Source organism: Vulpes vulpes, chromosome X (genome assembly GCF_048418805.1).
Source record: "Vulpes vulpes isolate BD-2025 chromosome X, VulVul3, whole genome shotgun sequence".
Lineage (NCBI taxonomy): Eukaryota > Metazoa > Chordata > Mammalia > Carnivora > Canidae > Vulpes > Vulpes vulpes.
In genome coordinates, this window is record NC_132796.1 from 82,611,562 (window position 1) to 82,623,734 (window position 12,173).

Here is a 12,173-nt window from a genome sequence, read left to right on the forward strand (position 1 = left end):
TTGTCTTTTTTTTTTTCCAACCGAAACATGCAGAAAACAGCCTGGGGCCTTTAAACTTGAGCCCCTGGCAAGAAAGCACCATACAATTATTTTCCAGGATGATTTAGATTCTTCATGCTGATTTTGACTGGCTTGCTCCTCTTACCTAGCTTCTCACAAAGAAAACTTCACTTGCCCAAAATCTAACTCTCTTCTCTTAATTCTGTCCCCTCTCGTCCATATCCTTTGCAAAACCCAAATCACTTTATGTCAACCGGACACAGATAGTCCCTCTCCACCACCCCACCCCCTGGCCTTTTTTGTTTCTGTCTAAAAGAGGAAAAGAAATCAGCCTAAGAAAAAACCTTTGCTGATTCCTCTCCCGTTTAGATTTTTTTTCTTCAAGAACTTATATTTGCCTACATGTTAAGAGTCACATACAAAGGAAAACACTACTCCATTTATTTATTAGAGAAAAGAAGGGAAAGGATTCCTTGTCTCATGCGCAAGAACTAAAATAGTATGAACTCTGCAACCTTCAATCTGCCTGCAGCTTTAATCACGCCACTGCCAGGGTTCTGACATCATCTTCAATCAATAAAATAACCTTGTTTCTCCTGGACAAACAGACTGTCCCTGAGGATATTTGATACTGGAAAAAAGGATTTCCAATGGTCCTCTCTTTAAAAATACAATTTGAATCTATATATTCAACTCTTCTGTAACAACAACAGGGCAGCAAGGCCAATCTAAATTCTTACTATATTTGCAGTCTTTGGCCTCTCCCAGGATACCTCCATCAAGCCCAGTTTAGGTTGAACCAAAACACGTTAGTGAGAGCCCAGATGTTTCTCAAGCCGTGTCCAAGAAAAATCAACATTACAAGGTGGCCAGGACAGACGACGTTCCTAGCCTTCAGATAAATTTTGAAATATCCCTATAAGATCTTCTATCTATCCCTTCTACCTCCTCTCCCTGTTCTTCCTCCCACCCTCACTCTGACAACCAAGATGAAGAACCTAAGTCTAAGACACCCATTTCTCTGCTAAATTTCCCTGTTCCATATAATTTTACTTCCAGCTAAATGGAAAGGAGCCAGTTCAAAGTCTCCCCTATGTCTACATATCTATGTGCATACATTTTTGAACACACACACACACACACACACACTCACACACTCCCACACAAAGAGAAAGGCAAAACAGCCCTCTGAATTCTCTCGTGTCCTCTCAGGTCAGTCCATGTTTCAGCCTAAAGTGTCCTAGAGAACACCCTGCCCAACAGTCCTGCGACCCAGGATACTAATTTACTTCCTTTGGGAAGTGAGAAATAGTAATCCCTTTGCAGGTTATCTCTAACCTTTCTATGCGTGACGGGCAGACAGTATAAACACCATGGTTAAGAGCCTGGGCCTAGATTCACACTGCTTAAGTTCAAATCCTGGATCTATGGCTTTTTAGCTGACCTCATACATTTCTTTTCACCTCCCCAAATTGCACTTCATCATCTTCAGGATAGAGATAATGGTGCTCATACCTCATAGTGTTGTTATAAAGACTGCGGGGGCGGGGGGGTGGGTAATCCATGTAAAGTGCTAAGCACAGAGCATGGAACATAGTGAAGGCTCAATAAAGTCTATTAATATTATAATAATTTCAAAGTGGCCTTTTTTTTCTAGAAGACCACAGCAATTTTATGAATTAAGGTTTTCTTTAAAACCTTTACTCGCAACTCAGTCTTTGTGCAGAGGTTCTTAGATCAGCGAAAGCTAGAACTAGAAAGACTCTAAGAAGACCATCTAGTGGTCTGTATATGAAGGTGCCAGAGTTTAACAGGGGTCAGAGCCAGGGCCAGAATGCAGGTTTTATGACTCCCAGGGCAACAGTCCTTCCACTGTAAGATATGATCTAGCATATTAGCTTGTACATAGAAGATGCTTAATCAACATTTATGAGATTGAATTGACTCTGGTTTTGAGAGACTATAAACCTGGCTCAATGCTACCACCAATTTTCCAATTTCATCAGAAGTCAAATGTTAACGGCAGGGGGAAAAATTTAAGGAGGTGAGACAGAGAGTTGTGTGTAGCTACAAGTATGACAGAAGGACCTTGCAAAACCTTTCCCTTTTAGGCCAAGATTTGCAGGTGAGTCGGAGAGTAACATGAACCTCCACAGATCAATGTGTCCATGGCCATGTTCTGGGTCTTGCCAACATCATACTAACTTGGAATTTGACCTTATGTAAGTCCAGCACTGGCTTAAGAAAAGGCTTTGAGGCGGCCCCACCTCTTTGCTTCTAGTTCTACTTATATCTAGATTATGTTGGAAGATTATTTTGAACCACAGCAAGGCCTTGGCATTTCCAAATCTCATGACAATCAGTGTCAGGTATCTATTTCTGAGATGGTTAACTCAAAGGTGTGGCCAACTGGGTCCCAGTTTTACTTTTCTTTACTCTAAAGCAATTAACTTGAACATGTTAATAGGCAACAAAGGTGATTAACCCTGAAGTGTTCAAGAGCAGTGACATATTGAGTAACAAGAAGAATCCTGTTGCCCCTACCACATCACCTCCCTCCACACAACCCATTCTAAGGGAGGAACAGGGCATGTCATCCCATCCTATTTCTCCTTGCCTCAGGAAAAGGATACACATTCCATGCAATCAGACTGAGCATAAACTGAGAAAAGTTTAAAAATATACCTAGAAGCCACCTGCTTTACCAATTTCCTACCTTCAATGCTATACTACTCACTTTTGTTTTATTTCTATTTTTAGAAGTAATATAAACACAACATGCAAATATTCATAATGGAGGGGGGAAAAATCACTCACCATTTCAGTACCTCAACCTAAGCATTGTTAGCAAAACAGAATAGATTGCCTTCAGGTTTTTCTGTGTGCATTTGTGTTTTTACAAAGCCATGACATATTAATGTACATATAATTTCGGATCCTACATTTCACTTTCTCCACGGTATAGACTGTGGTGTAGACTTCATAACAAGCACTGCAATGATTCTGTAATAATCCATGACAGGAGTGTATCAAGATTCACTTACCCATTCTCCAATTATTAGGACATTTAAATTGCTTTCAATTTTGTCCTAGTCTAAACAATGTTACAAAAACGTCTTTAAAATTTAGCCTTTCTCAATATTCTGGAGTGTTATCTAATGACAGAATTCCACAAGTGAAATTAATGGGTCAAGGTGCATGAATGCTTTTAGACAGCCCACTAAAAAAAAAATAAGAGTAGCAAAATACCAAAGCCCCATGAAACCTCTCCTTCATTTAAGGAAGAGTTCTCCTCTCCCATTTCTTCACCAGGGCAGACCAGGACTCCTGGGAAGGAAAGAAGCCAAGAGAAGCAGTGTAGTATCCCAGCGACTTGCGAAATGGCAGAGTGGAATGTGGGCTCCCCTGTGAATCCAACTTGCATGCACTTGCCCCAAATTGCCACCCAGCCAAGAAGCTAATTAGTAAAAGCATCAGGTGGGTGAGAACAGGTTCATGGCCTGTAATGGCTTATATCATGTTTCATTTTTGCCCTTGGAAAGATCTGACAGTCAGTTTGAAGACATTCAGTTCTAGTGACCCAGCCTGCTACATTCGGAGAATTACATTTGTTAGTTTTCAGATGCCAATCTTCAATATATTTTCAAGGGTATCTTTCTGTATAGAACTAAGCATACATGACCAATGAGCCTGTGTGTGTACCTCTATTTTCAGCCACAGTTAGGGTGGCACAGTTAAGGTCAGCCCTGTTTAATATTATATGACTATGTGGCACCTGTCTGAAATGGTCAATGTCTTATAGACAGAGGTTTATTTGCAGACCCAACCATAAAAGTCATCCAGTCCTAAGTGGAGACGGCAACAGGCCAGAGATGCCCTGTCTTAGCAAGAGCAGACACAACAGGCATTTCTTTCCTGGGCTGCTTAGTCAGAGCTCTCAGAAGAGGCCAGGTACACTTTCCACCTTCTCCTTGAGGGTTTTTCTCTAATCCTTCTCCATCTTCCCTCCACTCCCAACTCTGCTCAATCTGGAAAATTAATTCTCTCTCCCTCCGTGGTATTGCCACTGGACTTTGGACCCATCTCAAATGCAGTACAATAACACACACAATGTCATTTCCACAAATATTTATTGATCATTTGCTGTAGCCAGGCATTGTCTAGGCCCTAGGGTGGATAAAAAGGAGAAATAAACCAGAGTCCAGTCCTCAAGAAGCTCCCCCGTCAAGCAGAGGGGGCACAATCCAACGGGAAGCATGCTGGCAACACAGAGGACCCTGCCAAAAACTCTGCTCCGCCTGAGCAAAGCTTCCCAGAGGAAAAGATGAACAAGCCGAATAGGAGACATCTGATAATGGACTTGATGTTGGGGAAGTTGGAAAGGGAGGGGCCAAAGATAGGTTGAGATAGATCTTCGGGAGTCGTTAGCATATGGATAACAGGTAAGGTCAAAGAGTGAGCTAGGACCTGTAGGGCAGGAGCGGAACAGAACCAAGAATGAAGCTAAGGATGGACCCCCTGAAAGAAATGATCATTCAAGGATCAGATACTTTGCAAATGCGGTAATGAGAGAGGAATTTCTTTATTTACCCCATTGCTTTGCCACCTGCCCCTCATACCTTCAATCTAGACATTCAATACATGCCCCAGGGACAGAAGTCCCTGGTTGCAATGCAGAGAGAGTAAAAGAGACAGAGACAGAGGAAAAAGAAGTTAATTTTGTCTTCTAAGCTTCTAAATACCCAGGCCGAAATCACTCTATCAGATTGAGCTAGAAATATAAGATCTTAGAGGTCACTGGCTGGGTGCATAACTTTCTTCTGTATCCTTTTCAACACCTAAAACGATAACTGGTACATGAAATATCCAAGAAGATCTGCATATTGCATATTGAGTAAATCACAACTTCCCAAAGACTTTGCTGGAAGCAACAGAAAGAGAAGACAAGTAATGAAAGACCTACAAGAGTAAGAACAATAATTCTGTTACCTTTAGTTTCTCAGCTTTTCTTCTAAGGAGAGAAAACCACTTTCACTTCTGTTATGGTATTTGTCCTTCTCAGCCGCTCTGCGAGGAAATAAAGGCAGATGTCATTGATTCCATTTTACAACTGGAGAAGCTTTAAGCCCAGATCAGGTAGCTAATGATACCTAATTTGACCAAGGTTTCACTGCGGCCTACTGGGCCTACTGGTGGGGCCAGGATCACAACCCAGGTCTGGTGACTTTCTGCCCTGGGCTGGGTTACTAGACACAAACCTCTATGGACCTGACTCTCCAGTCTTTAAGAGATCAGTTCACAAGAGAAACTCGTTAGGAAAGCGAATTTCTCTGGGGACTCTTGAGCAAGCCAGTGCGCTGCACCTATAAGAAAATACCTAAGACACTTTCCCTTATCCACACTGTAAAGTTAAATATAATTGGCAGGAGTGCTGCACTAATGTAATTGGGAGTTCCCTGTTCTGCTGTACCCCTTTTGAAGGGAGCCCCATCTGCCTTCAGCCTGGTTTTTGTGTCAGAGTGGGGCTCAGGTGCTGACTGCAGGTGTGGCATCCAGCAGGTGCATGGAAGGAAGCCAGAGTTTCATATCTTCATACCAATGGGCCTGAGTCACTCCCCAAAGGCAGCCCCTCCTCCTCACCCTGACTTGCAAGCCCCGGGAACCTGTCTTGACTGAGTTGCCATTGAAAAACTAAATGTAGACTCTGCCTTCCCGGGAAGGCCTAGGGTAAAGTCAGTTAAAGTACAAATCATATAACCCAGCCAACTTTCCCACTCTCTGAAACTAGTGTAGGCATATGCTGCAGGCAGAGCATCAGGGAATATACGTACAGAATGACTGTTCTCTACTAGCTCTGGAGAAAAGGACCACGCCAGGCCCATATTACGCATTTAGCTCCAGAGTACTTCTTGTTCTATTACAAATGGCCCTGAAATCTCATGCACCAAGTATTCATTCCCCTAAAAAAGACAGAGTACAGTAGAACGAATGCACTAGGAATCCTGCACTCCGGTTCCCAACATGACCAATCTCCTCCAGGCTGCCAACAGATAACTGCTTAGCCAGGTCACAAAAAGTACCAGGTTAGAAAAGTCATCACAGTGCCCTCATGAAAGCCTAATGGAGAGCCTGGGGCAGACAGAATGCTCTTTAGGGATAGAGAGGGTCATCCAAATTTTCTTAGCTGAAAAAATTGTTTGCTTTTAAAAAAACAATTCGCCTCCCCCAAAGACAGACACACACACACACACACACACACACACACACACACACACTGAGCAAAGAGAAACTAATTGCAGAAAAAAAGCAAATGTTACCTTAATAAAATGGCTTATTGTCGTTCATTGTATTTCTCCAATTCATACGGAAAACTCAAATTAATAACCTTTGGTTTACAGCCCATGATCCAAAAAGTAAAACTGGTTACTAAACTAAAATGTGACCACTGTATACAGAGTGAAACAAAAATCTGAACCAAAAACCTAAATGTAATAAAGATGAAATTAGACTTCTTCAAAATAGACTATCTAAATAATTTTCCCCATCTGTGATTTTTATCTTAGTTTGCTGTCATATGGAAAGAAATGCCATTAATTCAATGCAAATCCTGCCCCTTGAAAACGACCAAAATGAGTAAGTGATGTACTAATTAGCTTCCTAATGGGGAAGGTTTTGATTGAACTATTCTATAACAACCTTCATCAAAGTTTCCAGGGCAACTTCATAAAAGGATGTCAAACCTGGCCCATTTTTTTATCCCCTTAAAAATAATTCTCAATGCACAGAAACACAGAAAGCTTATTTCTCTTCAATGCTGTTAACACTCAGGCCACTACATTTTCTGATGTCAGCAATCCCCTTCCCACAAATATTCCAAGTATGCACCACCGTCATTCTCCTTTCAATTATGTGGTTTCTCTGCTCCTTTACTGATTGAGTCCAGGCCTCTCGGATAATGAGAAGCATGTGCAGGGAAAATATGCTCTTAAAAAACACATACATCAGTTTCATCTGCATTATGAAGGGGGGGGGGAGATCATTTGTCCATATCAAAAGGATCAAAATGTGAAGTTTGCTATGAGTTATATAAAGGAAAAAAAAATCAGCACCAATGCCTAAAGTTGGGGGTCAAATTATGGTGATCTGAAGCAACACCAGTTAGAATAAGGGAGACCCCCCAAAATCCACTCTTCCTAGCTTGGCCACATGTATATTTAATGTTATCTTAATGTTGCTTTGGGGGTATTTGAGTTCTGACATACAAATGGAAATGAGCCACGAATTGTACAGCAAGCATAAATATTCCATCATTAATAAAAACCAGCTGTGTATAAAACACTACAATGGCTGGGTTTCAGTTACTGGCTATCATCAGTATGTGTCACAAGCAAATATTACTAAAACTTTCTCCCTTAAAACACACACACACACACACACACGCAGAAATTTGTACTCTTTTTAATCTTTTGGAAGGGCTTTGAAGAACTCATTGATCTCTATGGCACATTTCAACTAATGTCTCTTTTTGAAGGTATTTTTCATCATCCTGGAGGATGCTGGAGTCCTCTTATTAGAACTTCAACTTACCGCATAGAATGAAAATGTTTAATTGTTTTTTAGGAGCCAGGAGTGTCAGTAATACCAATGTTAGGATGATCAGTTATAGTCAGTAAGGCAATAGGGCACTGAAGGGCACTGTATACTATAAGAGAGAAAAACTCATTAAAAGTGAACACCTGCTCAGGACCTTATAATAAACCTGTTCTGCCATCATGCAAACACCTTTCATCCAATGATCTCGAAGCTTGTGTCTAATATGAAGCATGCCTAAACACCTCTGTGAAGTATTAATATCCCTGCTTCCCAGAAGGGTAACTGAAGCTCAGAGCAGCTAATTCATTTACCCTTGGTCACATAGCAAGTCAGAGAGGGCTGGGCACAGAAACTCAGATCCTGGCGTCAAGTCACACAGTCTAACGATATTTCATGGAGTTGGGGCAATAATGAAAGTGCCTTTACAAATGTCAAGGACAGCCTATAGAGTTAAAAAAAAAAAGCAGATTTGCAAAAGCTATGCGATATTAGCAAATATATCCACCTGCATTTCCCCATGAATACATATCATAAAATATGTACTTTTTATTTTTTTAAGATTTTATTTTATTTATTCTTGAGAGGCACAGAGAGAGAGAGAGAGAGAGAGCGGCAGAGACACAGGCAGAGGGAGAAGCAGGCTTCACTCAGGGAGCCCGAAGCGGGACTCGATCTCCAGTCTCCAGGATCACATTCCTGGCCGAAGGCGGCGCTAAACTGCTGGGCCACCGGGGCTGCCCATGGACTTTATTTTTTAAAAATTAACGAATTACTTAATTTTTTGGAACTTTCTTTTTTTTAAGATTCATTCATTCATTCATTCATTCATTCATTCATGAGAGACACAGAGAGAGGCAGAGACATAGGCAGATGGAGAAGCTGGCTTCCTGCAGGGAGGCCCATAAGAAACTCGATCCCAGGACCCCAGGATCATGACCTAAGCCAAAGGCAGATAGATGTTCAATCATTGAGCCACCCCAGTGCCCTTGCTGGAACTTTCTAAGGACTAAAAACCCATACTTCACTTTTCTATTCTGGTTAAAGAAATTTAATCTAATTTACAATGAGCCACTGGTTTCCAGGAATGAATTCATCCAAAATGGAGAACTTATGTATACCATACTTTCTCTTTATCAAAGGAAAATTAAAGGACTGTGTAGCTGAGCTTCCACAATAGAGTGAGAGCCTCAAATGAAGAACCCATTATGTGTGGGTCATCCTGCCACACCTACAGGTCTTTATTTGTCTCAAATCCTGAGTTTCCTTACTATTTTTTAGTCTAATTTAAACATATTATTTCCAAAGCCATGAAACCATAACATTTGTGCCTTCCCGCTTTTCCTTTCTCGTTGGGGAAATTTTATAGTCTACCCAAATGTGTACTCTCTTGATGGGATATCATGCTACAGTGATTTAAGAATCCATTGCTAATGGTTTAGACAAAGTAAACAGTGGACCCTAGTTTCCTTTTTGCTTGAAAAGAATGGGGGAGGGGTAACAGGCAGTCCAAGGAGTGGAGTGAACAGCCTTGCTAGATATATGAACCCCCCAGAATCACAGAAAGGGTTAGGGATTACTTATTAAGTCTCTTAGTCTCTCCTGGCACTCAAGGAACAGACATACATGATTCTTCATGCATACTCAGGTTCTCACTTCATTCTTCCACACAGGTTTACAAAGCTAAGTGTTAGGTGAGCTTGTATTTAAAAGAAACTTTGTAAATTTCTATGCACCCCCCCACACACATATTTTACCTATGTAAAATTCATGTTAAATACAGAAACAAGGATTTGAACTAGGAAAAACACAAGTGGGTGATCTGTTAGGATGATGAGATCCTTGATGAAATTTTGGGCAGGATCGTAGCTCTTTAATTTGATATGTTGTTAAAATACAAAACACAATGCATTTATACTGATATATAATTTTAGGCTTTTTTAAACATCCAGATGACTATATGATTGTATCTCTAACAATCGTTGTACCTCATTCTAGGAGGAATCATTCACATTCACATCACAAGTAGAAGTGTAGGAAGGGCACCATAAACTTTTGAGAACTGGTTCTCAAAATCACCCTGTCCAACTTCTCACAATTTACAATAGGACTTGCCAAGGGTGGTAAACTAAGTTAGAGGTCGGCCTAGAGCCCAGGTCCCATTCACCAATAGGCTCACTAGGAAAATTTATTGTATAGGCTTCGATTAAAAATGGCATCAATTGCTGTTATTTACCAGAAGCAATTTTCTGGGTCCTGAGGTTATTCAAATACAATAAATATATATATATATTTTTTACCTATATGGGGTAGGCAGTCCCATCCTTAGACTAATCAAAATCTGTGAAGTCTGATTTATTTTCAGAAAGTCATACTAACTCCCTTCTACAAGTGGCTGTAGGCTGGAGCTAAACATGGTCAGCATTATTACAAGCCAAAATGACTTAGACAATTTACTCTATCCCATATAACAAAAAGATTTCAAAGGCCAAATAATGGCCTCACTTAGTTCAAGCTATAATCATTACAACAAAATTCTAATGTCTTCCTTTATGCAATAAAGATGTTTCTGAGAAGACCCAGTCAGAGTGAATTTTTATATTAACAAGTCATAGCTCAAAGGCACTAACTAGGAAAGCTAGTTCTTTCAATGAAACTTGCAGTGGGTTCTTTTATAAAGCAGATGACCTCTTATTTTCCTTTGCCTTTTTTTTTTTTTTTTTTTAGTTCAGATTTTGTGTGCTGTGTGTGGAAGGGGCAACTTCCCTCCTTTCTCTGGGTTAAAAGGGGTCAGAAGCCCACCATGGAGGAGAGCAGTGCAGGATGTACAGCGTGTTTCATACCCTCCTAGTTCCTGGGACCAAATTCTAACCTTTGACTTGGGGGTGGGACCCTAGATTTTGGACCGAAGTCCACAAAAGGCAGCAAGGAACGAAAAAGTAAGAAAGACTAAAGACAACTCATCATAGAAAACCACCAACAAAAATTCCTGGGGACAGGAAATCAATAGAGCACAATTCTGAACAAATTGGTTTAGTCCCAAGCTAATTAACCTGTCAAGCAGATCTCCAAACCCACTGAATCCATGGGGGAAAGAGGTGATGTAATAGGAGATTTGGGAACATTTACCCACTTACCATCCTAAAAGGCTGGGCCACGACCACACACACCTCTCTCCACCCCTTTCAGTGGGTTTTAGCTGCACTTAATGGGTGCAAAGGACAATTTCTTCCAGATAGTCCCTAAGAATAGACTGTTCTCATGCATTCCAAACGCTCAGTCTCCATGGAGGAGGCTACCTGGCCACAAGCATTTCCCAAGAAGGAATATATCCTCTACCTCTCCTCACTGGTAACATTCCCTCCACCCCAACAAAACAAAACAACTTCTAACCATCCCAAGAACTTCGGGGGACTCTTTGGGGAAAAAAGGAAAAGAAACCTTAAGAGGGGACTAGGAGAGTGTGAGAAACTCCTCTTGTCTCCAAATGGAAAAAAAGGCCTTAAAAAGCTGGATCAAAGGAAGAAAGGGGGATGGGGGAGACAGGCTGCTTAATTACAAAGACACCCTTTTAAAGAAGGCACAGGCCCTGGGAGAGAGCTCTTAGGAGAGGCACAGAAGCAGATGTACCCACTTAGAATTCTGGCACTCAATGGGACCTCAAGGTCATAGCATCCATCCCTCTGCGCTCTGAATAGACTGTTCTTAAGGGCATTCTAGAAAGTCTAATTCACTCTTTATAAAGCTTCAGAAAAAGCAACTCCACAAAGTGCCATGGGTTTGCATCTGTCTAATAATTCCTATCTCACAAACCAGAAATGACCTTCCAATCTCCAAATCCAAAATAGCATTGAACGCGAATTTTAAAATTTCCTTCTAAAATCTTTTACGTAGGTAAACAGATCCACCACTTTCACCCTAAAAGTGACTCTACAACAAGCATGGTCAGAGATTTACTGCCTATCTAGACTATGAAGTTAGGAAAAGCACTTTCAATTTTACAGAGCCACAGAGTTTTCCAAAGAAAGAAGGATCTTAAAATGAAGTATGATGTAGTGCCAGAAAGTGTCTGTAAATGACACCGGATAAACCCTTACAGAATAACTGGAACCTGAGTTATCATCTGTAAATAGATGCAACTACTCTACAACCACCTGGCTATTAAAATGTCCCAGGCCAGTTATAAAATGTAGTTTGGTCAGGCCAACTTTTCCCTCCTAGCTGATCTGAAAGACGATAGCCTTTAAAATTGTCGCCCTGTAACATTCTTTCTCTCCCTTACTGCTTTGCTTTCCCCCTGTTAAAATCAACCAACACAACTATTTAAAAATAAAGTGAATGATTTGTTCCCAAACAAGCAATGGGTTGGTGACATCTTGGTAACAGGTCTCTAAATACCACCACCCTTCTAAGTTTGCTACGCTTGCCTGACTGGAGAGAGGTGGGAGATGGGTGAAAATTTATCCTGCATCCAAAATGCTATTTCAAAGTATTGTTAGCTCCTAAATGAAGGTGCTGAAAGGTCTAACCAAGAAAGCTTCACAAAGGCTGGCCCACGAAAGGACTTTTCACAAAACCTAGTT

The 12,173-nt window shown here is 41.0% G+C and overlaps 1 protein-coding gene across 4 annotated transcripts in view; it reads right to left on the reverse strand.

The window, feature by feature from the left end:
* The window catches only part of AMOT (angiomotin), a 65,352-nt gene that overhangs the window by 51,081 nt on the left and 2,098 nt on the right, over positions 1–12,173 (reverse strand). For all 4 annotated transcript variants that reach the window (XM_025983879.2, XM_072743352.1, XM_072743353.1 and 1 more), the window contains exon 2: positions 4,990–5,067. The gene's annotated coding sequence lies outside the window, so the exon portion shown is untranslated. The remainder of the gene's footprint in view (positions 1–4,989; positions 5,068–12,173) is intronic.